Below are 12,719 nucleotides of genomic sequence, written 5' to 3' on the forward strand. Positions count from 1 at the left end.
GGAGATACTGTTACGGGGGGTGTAAACTACATTTTATGATGTCTGTATATTGAACTCTACCACTTTACAAGAGCAGTACATGATTTTGTCTGATGAGACATCTCTCCAGTTTCTGCAATATTCTGCAATATCTGTTTATTGAAACATCCATGTCACTCCTAAGTTCTACTTCACTAAATCCAAAGATGCATCATGATTCTGTAGTCTTCCAGCTTACAAGGGGTAGCATTTTGTTGCCTTCATCTGCAAACATGAGGTCACAAGCTTCCTTCAATTTCTCCAATAATTAATTGCTGTCAAAGTCTTACATTCACTAAGTTATCAAAAAGAAACCTCTGAGATAATTTCAAATCTTATTACATCTTAGAGACAAAAAGAACACTTCCACTCATCACTAATGTCCAAATGCAAAGTCCTTTAGAAATTGGTGGCTGAGTAGAAAGTTATGGGAGGCAATATAGATAAAAAGTAGCATACATGACACTGATAAACAACACCATTAGAAGAAACAGTGAGAGTCATTAGCTAATGAATAATCTTTCATTGTATCCTAACAGTTGGTTCTGTACCAACATTAAATTTGACAGTAGAAATTTATGAAATGTGAGTCCTGGAAAATGTTTTCTCCCTTAACTTTTGAAGAGAATTTCTCTCTGGTCTTACCAAAATGATGTAGCACTTGGGGACAAAGATGCATCCCAGCAAGCCAGCACTGGAGGCTAAGATGGAGAAGACCTCCACAGCCACCATGACCTTGCCCTTGGTGCTGTGGTAGACAGGGAGAAAAGTGACCCAGACACTGCAGAACAACAGCATGCTGAATGTCAAGAATTTGGCTTCATTGAATGTGTCAGGGAGATTCCTGGCCAAGAAAGCCACAGTGAAGCTCCCCAGGGCCAGAGAGCCCAGGTATCCTAAGACAGAATAGAAAGCAGTTACTGAGCCCTTGTTGCACACAATGATGATGTGGCCATGCTCAGAGTGTGAATCAATGTCAACAGAGGGAGGAGAATTGCCCAGCCAGAATGCACAGAGAATAATTTGGATGATGATGCAGAAGGGAATGATGTAGGTTGGTGCCCCTGATACCAGAAGCCACTTCATCCTTCTTTCAGGAGTTGTGATTTTAAAAGCCAAAACCACAGTAATTGTCTTGGCCAACACAGTGGAAACAGCCACAGTGAATGAAACTCCATATGTTATTTGCTGCAGGATACAGGTAGCTGAGTTGGGATGGCCAATGAAGAGCAAAGAACAGAGGAAACAGAAAATGAGGGAGATGAGCAGGATGTAGCTGAGAGTGAGGTTATTGGCCTTCACAATGGGAGTGTCTTGGTGCTTCACAAAGATCCCAAGAACCAGGACGGTGAATGCAGACAAACCCACGGCCATACAGGACAGAGTCATCCCCAAGGGGTCATCAAAGGCCAGAAAGGTCACATCTTTGTACAGGCAGTGGGTCTGCTCTGCATTGGCATACTGGTCCTCTGGACACTTCATACACTGATCCATATCTGATGCAGAAAGCAAAAGTATTGTTAGTGCAACTTCAGCATTTCTTATGGACAGGACACTCCAGTGTAATCTGTATTTTGGCATCTTTAAAACATCCACATACTTTATTGATAAAGATGTAGTTGAGACTTTTCTGAAGAGCATTCCATCCGTATCATAATGCCTATCTTCTTCAAGGACAAACACAGATCCTATTGATACACTATAATATGAATCTTTCTGTCTGGATTAGAAGTGATGCCCTCAAGAGAGATGGAGACTTGGTCTTATTCAGGATGAAACCTCTTATAGCTTTTTTTATTCCCATATGATCATCACCAAACACACGAGTAGCAGAGCAATAATAGCATATAGAATCGTGTGTGTGTGTGTGCATTGCATATGTATGTGAAAGCAGTAAATGAAAAATAGTGTTTGAAAATAGTAAATGAAAAAGAGCTCATGAGTTTGAGTGTTTTGTTGCATGTGATGTGTGGGAACTAGAATGAGGAGAGAGGGTGGTTTTATAATGTATGAAATTCTCACGAAAAATTATTTAAATATGATGCCCTTAGTTGTGTCCTCATCAGGGAATAGGGATAGCAAATAGTTTATAAAATGAATTAATCCTACTCTTAAGGTAGAAAACACAATGCATACATAGCACCGAGAAGTCTTGTATCTTATACCACCACCTTAGTGAGCACAAAGCATGTGCTTACTTCCCCAATTTCCTTCTATATGAGACCTGTGTCAGGACCTGCCCCCACATTTTCCCCCTGGGTGTTCTTGGGGAGTGAGGAATGAGAGATTTAGATAGAATTATAGAGGGGAGAGAGAGAGAGAGGCAGAAACACAGGATAGTCTCAGAGAGGCCTAGATCCTAATCCACTGGCTCAGAACTTTATTCCAAAGGGCTTTTTATATCAATGCCAAGGGGCGAGGCAAAAGACCTCCCCCTTACTAGATACAACTAAAGGTAGACCCTATGAAACAGCTAGTAGCCAGTCCTGAGGTCCAATCATCCTCTTAGGAAGCCATGCTGGTAAAGCAAGCTCAGATATCACTAGGAAACCTCTGTGGGCTCCAGCAGACCTGGGTTCTACTAATATACTCAATGGTGAAGGAGTTATTGGTAAAACAGCATGAACAAGGCAACATGAGAACTCCCAAGTGAGAGTGGTAATACAGAATATTTGAATTGAACAATAATACCCCATTCACAGCAAGTAAGTGAAATATGATTGGAATTGTGCTAAATTGTGGATAATAAATGAGAGCAATGATGTGCTTCCAGGATTTTAAGTCATTCCATGAATAAAACCAACCAGCATTTATGGACAGCTATGATTGCATTTTTGGTTTGTTGTTCTTTAAGGGGATGGAAAGATGGCTCAGCTGTTAAGAACATGGTCTGCTCTTACAGGAGGCCTAAGTCCAGTTCCAAGAATATGTGAAGTGCCATGTTACTACCTGTATCTCTGGTACAAAGGGCATCAGATGCCTCAGGTAGATGTCACATGGACCTGGCCCTGTATGGACTTACTACACTCTACATATGCCTAATTCAAATATTCATAAACATAAAGATTTTGTTTATTTTTTGTTGGTATTTATTATTATAAATGCCCTTTATAGTTATTATCTTTAATTAATTTTATTACAATCTGCTTGTAAAGATGCTGGTAAGCTGCCCGCCACGTGGCAAGGTATAGATTTATGGAAATGGATTAATTTAAGCTATAAGAACAGTTAGCAAGAAGCCTGCCACGGCCATACAGTTTGTAAGCAATATAAGTCTCTGTGTTTACTTGGCTGTGTCTGAGCTGCTGTGGGACTGGTGGGTGACAAAGATTTGTCCTGACTGTGGGCAAGGCAGGAAAACTCTAGCTACACCAAGCAGAGCTAACATCATGTCTTATCCCATCACATTCTCTCAAGTGTGAAAATTTGTAAAGATCCAGCAGTGCCCCTATGTATTCGGATATTGCCCATGATGGTTCCGTAAGTACAGGAGCTGACATGCCCTCTCTTGCATATCTGTAGTTAGGGATGCCATTGCCAGAGTGCCCTTTGACCATTTGGGACATTATGGACCTCAAATCACAGGGATGTGTTAGGTAAAAGATAGAGATTCCTATTGATCTCCTCAATTGCAAACATCATGGCCAAAATACATTGATAGTTCCTCAACTTGAACCCGCACAGAAGGTAGAACAATGTTTAGGAGGAAGACTCACAACACACAACCATAACATATGTGCAAGCAAACTGAAAGTAGATTTTTTTCACACAATATGATCTGATTACAGTTTCTCCTCCACCAACTACTCTAGGTTCCCCTCAATTCCCCTCCTGCTCAAATCTGTACCCTTTATTCCTCTCTCATTAGAAAACAAACAGCTACCAAAAAATCATGATAAATTAACATAGAAACAAACAAACCAAAATTGGACAAAATAAGTAAACAAACAGAAGAAAAACATCCAAAGAAAAAAGAAAAGAAAAACCCAATAGAGGAAAAGGCACACATTTTCATACATAGAAAATCATGAAAAGAAGAAATCAGAAACAATAATTGTACACAAAAGTCATATAATCCTAAAAAAAATTAAAATCCACAAATGTTATTAAGTTTATTTTTTTTGTTTTCCCGTTACTACTGAGCATGGGGCCTGCACTTAAGAATTGTTTGTATACCAATGAGACTCCCTTGAAGAAAACTAGTTATTGTATTTGCAACTGGGTTACTGATCGAGGCTTGTGACAACTTGGAGTTGGCTTCTGTATTAATGATGAGAGCTTGTGTTCACTTCCTCTCTCAGTGCTGGCAACCCATCTGTCTTAGTGGTGCAGGCTTTGGACATCCTTCCCAGTCTCTTGAGTTCATATATGTATCAGTCCTGCTATGTTTAGAAAGTCTTGTTTCCTCAATGTCTTCCACTTTCTCTGACTCTTACCATCTTCCCACCTCCTCTTCTATAGGGTTCCCTGAGATCTGAAGGAAAGGACTTTAAGAAGACATCTCATTTAGGAATGAGTGTTCCGTGGCTGGAGAGAACATCTTTGATGATAACTGAGTGACACAATGATCTATGAATATTGATGCAGAATATCCTTAGGAGACATTTTATTGTTACATATCTTTAGCAAAACAATAGTTTTTGGTTTCCCCCTGGTTCCATGGCCTATCTTGTTTCAAGTTCTTGACAATCTGAGAAGTGTTGGTTTCTATGTCATGGATTGAACCTAAAATCCAATCAGATATGGGTTGTTTAGTCCCACAATTTTTGAGCCATTTTGCACCAGTATATCTTGCAAGCAGGACATCATTGTAGATTGAGAGGTCTATAAATTAGGTTGGTGTTTACCTCCATGCAATCTCCCTGCAGACTGCCTTCCAGTTATATGACACTAGTGTATAGAAGCAAAGATTCTAGGTAGGCACTAGCTCAACTTTTCCATGTTCAATGAGTCCTGTAGTGATGTCATTATCAATGGGGTTTTACCATCAATTTGTGGAGAGCAACGAATATCTTTAGCAGCATCCTGGGTTGTTTGGGTATTTCCAGGAAACCCATATTGATAACAACTCAATTAACCTTTCCCTAAATTGGAAGTTTTGTCTGCTGGTGAGAAATATTTTGTTGGGGCTTTTGCTCCCTGTTTTTTTGGTGATTCCATTGAGATTTCTTTTATATATGTATAAATTTTAGAAGCTTCTACTGTATTAAATTCCTATATGACTTAAAAAGCTTTTTGTTTTTATTTCTTTAAGACTATGAAAAACCCTGAATGTGAACCTCCCAATAACTTGAGATTTGAGAGGGTAAGTAAAGAATCAGTTGCCTTATATCTGTGATAAATTCTGTCCATGAGTTAGAAGTAGGTCTTCAGATCTCCTAGAACTCAACTTTCAATCTGCAAAACCATGAAAAATCAAATGTTTCTTGAACAAGCCCCTAGTTACTAAGACATTCTTTAATTCAGGAACTTCCAGGCCATTCAATCTGTCTGAATATCAGTTGACATTTCTAAAATAATTCATTTTTATGTGTGTTGTGTGATACGTGTATATATTTTTCTATGTTGTGTGTGCATTCACATGCTGCTAGACAGTGAAAACTTCAAATAGGGCTTGTTATCTTCATCTGTATTTAACAATACATATTTTTGGCACATAAACTTGGCTTTTTCCTGCTTCTCCCCCTCATTTCTCCAAAAGCAACAGGTTTACACATCTGCACTGTAACACTCCCTCCCCCATTTTGCTTTTATGACCTGCAAAAGTCAACTCAGTTCTTTTTTTTTTCGACTTTGAGTTATTTGTCATTTAATTAAAAGACAGTTCTAAACAAAATCTGTGAATCCAATTGACCAGAACAAATCCTACATAGAACTGATAACTACAATTCCTGAAAAAGTTTCTCAGGACTGTCTAAGGGCCAAGAAATAGAATTACAGAATTTTAGGCTTTTAATGAGATATTTCAGGACCATCTTAATAGATAACAAGGTTCACTGTTGTGGGGTTTTATAAATCTTCTTGTCAAAATTCCTTACTCACAGCAAAAAAAAAAAACAAATCAATGCACTTTCAAAGTAATTTCAAATAGACATGCTCATTACCAGATCATTACTTAGCTAGATAATTGCTGTTCATATCGGCAACACAAATCACAGAGAAACTTATTAAGAAAACCTATTAATTTTTTTCTGATAAGCTTCATTATACAATATCTTCTAATTAATGTAATCAGTACCATAAAAATACAAGATAAAAAGGGAGCCATGAGGTCATCAGTATTCGTCTACCAGGAAGTGGGTGTACATTTTCTCACTGACCTTAGAAAACAGCCTTATTGATGATGCTGAAGTCTCTACTCCTGAGAAAATTCCTTGGATTTCTTTTTTAAAGGGAATAAGTATTAAGGTTCAAATAGTTTCTCTATAGGAAAGTGTTTATGCCATTTAACTAACTCCAGTGTTAGGTCTTTAGCCCTTCAGATACTAGTTTTACACATTTTCTTCTACTTGGCTTTCATGCTAGGACCCATATCACCTTTTGATGTTCATCTTTCATGTTGCATTGCTTGCTCGTCCCATTTCTGTTTGCATCCTGAGCTTCCCAGACATACACTTTTTTTTAGGGGTGAAAGCCTTAGATTGGGGAAATAGGAAAAGCCACCAGCCAGCATTACCTCACCAACTCTACAGCTTCCAAATGCAAGTTACTTCCTGTCTACCCATGCCTTTATCGCCTTGCTGTTCTGCCCTCTCATTGGCTCTCTTAGCCTAGCTACCTCACTTCCTCTTCCTACACAGCTCTGTCACTTTCTGTCTGTCTGTATAGATCTCTGGGTCTCTATGGTTGGTACTGGGATTAAAGGCACGTGTCACCACGCTTGGCTCTGTTACTTAGTATGGCCTTGAACACACAGAGATCCTGCCTGCTAAGTGATAGGATTAAGGGTGTATGCTACCACTCCCTGACTTCTTTGTTTACTTAAAGTGGCTTGTTATTTCCTCTGATCTCTAGGCAAATTTAATAAAGCACAAATTTAAGAGTTTTTGATATGTTTTTTGGTTTTACTAAAATGTTATGCCATGCTCCTACACAGAGACATCTCAATTCTCTCATCTTTAGGGGTAGGCAGGACATTTTATGTTATTTTTATTTTATTTTACAATACCATTCAGTTTTACATATCAGCCACGGGTTCCCTTATTCTCCCCCCTCCCACCCCCTCCCCTTACCCCCAGACTACCCCCCATTCCCACCTCCTCCAGGGTAAATCCTCCCCGAGGACTGCTATCAACCTGGTAGACTCAGTCCAGGCAGGTTCAGTCCCTTCCTCCCAGACTGAGACAAGTGTCCCTGCATAAGCTCTAGGTTTCAAACAGCCAACTCATAAATGAGCACAGGACTTGGTCCCACTGCCTAGTTGCCTCCCAAACTGATCAAGCCAATCAACTGTCTCACCTATTCAGATGGTCTGATCCAGCTGGGGGCCCCTCATCCTTTGGTTCATAGTTCATATGTTTCCATTCATTTGGCTATTTTTTTTTCAATAATTGAGTAAAACTGAAATTTATTATAAACCACAGTGGTCCTAGGGACCTCCATGCTACATATATAGCCTCTATGGTTCTATGGGTTGTGGTCTGATTGTTCTTTATTTTATATCTAGAATCCACTTATGAGTGAGTACATACCATGACTGTCTTTCTGGGTTTGGGTTACCTCACTCAGGATGATTTTTTCTAGTTCCATCCATTTGCCTGCAAATTTCATGCTTTCATTGTTTTTCTCTGCTGAGTAGTATTCCATTGTGTATATATACCACATTTTTTCCATCCATTCTTCCGTTGATGGGCATCAAGGTTGTTTCCAGGTTCTGGCTATTACAAATAGTGCTGCTATGAACATAGCTGAGCATGTATCTTTATGGTATGAATCAGCATTCATTGGGTATATGCCCAAGAATGGGATGGCTGGGTCTTGAGGTAGTTTGTTTCCTAATTTTCTGAGAAACCGCCATACTGATTTCCACAGTGGTTGTACAAGTTTACATTCCCACCAACAGTGGAGGAGTGTTCCCTTTGCTCCACATCCTCTCCAACATTGGCTGTCATTGGTGTTTTTGATTGTAGCCATTCTGGCAGGTGGTATCTCAGGGTCGTTTTGATTTGCATTTCTCTGATGATTAAGGATGTTGAGCATTTCTTTAAATGTCTTTCAGCCATTTGTAGTTCTTGTTTTGTGAATTCTCTGTTTAGCTCTTTAGCCCATTTTTTAATTGGACTGTTCAGTATTTTGATGTCTAGTTTCATGAGTTCTTTATATACTGTGGAGATCAATCCTCTGTCAGATGTGGGGTTGGTGAAGATATTTTCCCATTCTGTTGGCTGTGTTTTTGTCTTATTGACTGTGTCTTTTGCCCTGCAAAAGCTTCTCAATTTCGAGAGGTCCCATTTATTAATTGTTGTGCTCAGAGTCTGTGCTGTTGGTGTTTTATTTAGGAAATAGTCTCCAGTGCCAATGCGTTCAAGAGTGCTTCCTACTTTCTTTTCTATTAAGTTTAGTGTAACTGGATTTTTATGTTCAGGTCTTGATCCACTTGGACTTGAGTTTTGTGCATGGTGACAGATATGGATCTATTTGTAATCTTTTACATATTGACATCCAGTTATGCCAGCACCATTTGTTGAAGATACTTTCTTTGTTCCATTGTATAGTTTTGGCTCCTTTGTCAAAAACCAGGTGTTCATATGTGCATGGATTAATGTCAGGGTCTTCAATTCGATTCCATTGGTCCATATGTCAATTTTATACCAGTACAAGCTGGTTTTATTACTATAGCTCTATAGTAGAGTTTGAGGTCAGGGATGGTGATGCCTCCAAAGGTTGCTTTATCATATAAAATTCTTTTAGCTATCCTGGGTCTTTTGTTTTTCCATATGAAGTTGAGTATTTTTCTTTCCAAGTCTGTGAAGGATTGTGTTGGGATTTTGATGGGTATTGCATTGAATCTGTAGATTGCTTTTGGTAAGATTGCCATTTTTACTATGTTAATCCTACCTATTCATGAGCATGGGAGATCCTTCCATTTTCTGATATCTTCTTCAATTTCTTTCTTTAAAGATTTAAAGTTCTTATCAAAAAGGTCCTTCACTTGTTTAGTTAGTGATATCCCAAGGTGTTTTATATTATTTGTGGCTATTGTAAAGGGTGATGTTTCTCTGACTTCTTTCTCATCCCTTTTATCATTTGTGTATAGGAGGGCTACTGATTTTTTTGAGTTGATCTTGTATCCTGCAACTTTACTGAAGGAGTTTATCAGCTGTATGAGTTCCCTGGTAGAGTTTTTGGGGTCACTTATGTATACTATCATATCATCTGCAAATAGTGAAAGTTTGACTTCTTCCTTGCCAATTTGTATCCCTTTGATCTCCGTTTGTTGTCTTATTGCTCTAGCTAGAACTTCTAGTACTATTTTGAATAAATATGGGGAGAGTGGACAGCCTTGTCTTGTTCCTGATTTTAGTGGTATCGCTTTGAGTTTCTCTCCATTTAATTTTATGTTTGCTGTTGGCTTGCTCTAAATTGCTTTTATTATGTTTAGAAATGTTCCTTGTATTCCTGATCTTTCAAAGACCTTTATCATGAAGGGGTGTTGGATTTTGTCAAAGGTTTTTTCAGCATCTAAGGAGATGATCATGTGGTTTTTTTTCTTTCAGTTTGTTTATATGGTGTATTACATTGACTGACTTTCGTATGTTGAACCATCCTTGCATCCCTGGGATGAATCCTACTTGGTCGTGATGGATGATTGTTTTGATGTATTCTTGGATTTGGTTTGCCAATATTTTGTTGATTATTTTTGCATCAATGTTCATGTGGGAGATTGGTCTGTAGTTCTCTTTCTTTGTTGCATCTTTGTGTGGTTTGGGTATCAGGGTCATTGTAGCCTCATAAAAAGAGTTTGGTAGTGTTCCATTTGTTTCTTTGTGTGGAACACTTTGAAGAGTATTGATATTAGTTCTTCTTTGAAAGTCTGGTAGAATTCTGCACTGAAACCATCTGGTCCTGGGCTTTTTTTTTTTGGTTGGGAGACTTTTGATGACTGTTTCTATTTCTTTAGGGGTTATTGGTCTATTTAAATGGTTTATCTGGTCTTGATTTAATTTTGGTATGTGGTATTTATCCAGAAAATTGTCCATTTCTTCCTGGTTTTCCATTTTTGTGGAGTACAGGTTTTTGAAGTATGATCTGATGATTCCCTGGATTTCCTCGTTGTCTGTTGTTATGTCTCCCTTTTCATTTCTGATTTTGTGAATTTGGGTGCTCTCTCTTTGCTTTTGGTTAATTTGGCTAGGGGTTTATCTATCTTGTTGATTTTTTCAAAGAACCAACTCTTTGTTTCATTGATTTTTTGTATTGTTCTCTTGTTTTCCATTTCGTTGATTTTATCCATCAATTTGAATATTTCCTGGTGTCTATTTCTCCTGGGTGAGTTTGTTTCTTTTTGTTCTAGAGCTTTCAGTTGTGCTGTTAATTCATTGGTATGGGATTGCTCCATCTTCTTTATGTGTGCATTTAGAGCTATGAATTTTCCTCTTAGCACTGCTTTGATAGTGTCCCATAAGTTTGGATATGTTGTGCTTTCATTTTCATTGAATTCTAGGAAATCTTTAATATCTTTCTTTATTTCTTCCTTGACCAATTGATGTTTCAGGTTGGCATTATTCAGTTTCCATGAGTTTGTGGGTTTTCTATAATTTTTGTTGTTGTTGAGTTCTAACTTTAAGGCATGGTGGTCTAATAAAATACAGGAGGTTATTCCAAATTTTGTATCTGATATTTGTTTTGTGTCCAAGTATGTGGTCAATTTTTGAGAAGGTTCCATGGGGTGCTAAGAAGAAGGTATATTCTTTTTTGTTAGGATGGAATATTCTGTAGCTATCTATTAGATCCATTTGAGTCATAACATCTGTTAGGTCCTTTACTTCTTTGTTAAGTTTCAGTCTGGTAGATCTATCTTTTGGTGAGAGTGGTGTGTTAAAATCCCCCACTACTAATGTGTGGGGTTTGATGTGCATTTTAAACTTTAGTAGTGTTTCTTTTATGAATGTGGGTGCTTTTATATTTGGAGCATAAATGTTCAAAATCGAGACTTCATCTTGGTGGATTTTTCCCATGATAAATATGTAATGTCCATCCTGGTCTCTTTTGATTGATTTTAGTTTGAAGTCTATTTTATTAGGATAGCTACACCAGCTTGTTTCTTAGGTCCATTTGCTTGGAAAGCCTTTTCCCAGCCTTTACTCGGAGGTAGTGTCTGTCTTTGGTGTATTTCTTGTATGTAGCAGATGGATGGGTCCTGTTTTCTTATCCATTCTGTTAGCCTGTGTCTTTTTTTTAAGCTTTTTAATAGCTTTATTGAAGTATAGCTGATTCACAAACATTTGTATCAATTTCACATGTAAGTTTGAACAGATGTACACACTCATGATATCACCACCACATCGTACAGGATGTCAAGTATAGATCCCCCAGGTAGGATCCCACCCATAAGCTAGATTATCGAGTTTATATCACATTGCTTGCTCAAGAGAATGCCAATTTTGGGATAACAATGGTATATATTCACATTCCCTAATGTGGTCTGTGGTCTGCTGGGGATGCTTTACTTCAGGACACTAACCATTTTCCAGGTATTCACTGAGAAGTTTGGGAGTAATGGGTTTGATGCCTCGCTAGTTTCATGACTCCAGTCTGTAAATCTCTACAGAAGGGGAAAAATCTAGAACTAGATTCTCATGATATGATACCCTATTGTAGCTTCATTTCATCTGTTGTCATGAAAGACATGTTAAAGCAGAGTAATTCTGTCCCATGATGGTTTTGAAAGATGTAGCTCTAAGTGGCTGGGGTGAGCTCATTGATGGTGAGGCCTCACTCTCCCTTCTTGCTTCAGAATCTACTGCATATCCTGCCTAAGATTGAGCTTTTACTGTAGCTAGAGTTTTCTGCCTTGCCCACAGTCAGGACAAATCATTGTCACCCGCCAGTCCCACAGCCGCTCAGACCCAAACAAGTAAACACAGAGACTTATACTGCTTACAAACTGTATGGCTGTGGCAGGCTTCTTGCTAACTGTGCTTACAGCTTAAATTAATCCATTTCCATAAATCTATACCTTGCCACGTGGCTGGTGGCTTACCAGAGTCTTCACATGCTGCTGGTCATGGCGGCGGCTGCAGTGTCTCTCCGCCTCAGCCTTCCGCTTCCCAGAATTCTCCTCTCCCCTTGTCCCACCTACTTCCTGCCTGGCCACTGGCCAACCAGTGTTTTATTTATTGACCAATCAGAGCAATTTGACATACAGACCGTCCCACAGCACTTCCCCTTTCTTTTTTTTAAAAGGAAGGTTTTAACTTTTACACATCTCCAAAGTCAGCTTGGTATATTTGGGAATTTGGGTGTAGCTTCTCTTACTACTTCCTGCTGGAGGGGGGCGCTGTATCTTATGGGGACACAAAGAAAATTTTAGGATCATGGAGTAGTCCGTGAGACCGTATTGTCTGAGCCAGTTGCCTTCAAACGATTCTGGATGTTGAATCATCTGGGTCATGGTGTCATCAGAGATCTTTCAGGTGGTCTTGGCTGGTCAAACCTGATGTATCTTAATCTGGAACAAATCCATAGCCTCTGGCTTTCTG

The 12,719-nt window shown here is 38.8% G+C and overlaps 2 pseudogenes; one reads left to right on the plus strand and one right to left on the minus strand.

Moving 5' to 3' along the window:
- Positions 1-594: 594 nt before the first annotated feature.
- The window catches only part of LOC143266768 (vomeronasal type-2 receptor 116-like), a 76,738-nt pseudogene continuing 64,613 nt past the window's right edge, over positions 595-12,719 (minus strand).
- The window catches only part of LOC143266781 (vomeronasal type-2 receptor 116-like), a 59,847-nt pseudogene continuing 50,596 nt past the window's right edge, over positions 3,469-12,719 (plus strand).

The sequence above is a fragment of the Peromyscus maniculatus genome, chromosome 1 (genome assembly GCF_049852395.1).
Source record: "Peromyscus maniculatus bairdii isolate BWxNUB_F1_BW_parent chromosome 1, HU_Pman_BW_mat_3.1, whole genome shotgun sequence".
Lineage (NCBI taxonomy): Eukaryota > Metazoa > Chordata > Mammalia > Rodentia > Cricetidae > Peromyscus > Peromyscus maniculatus.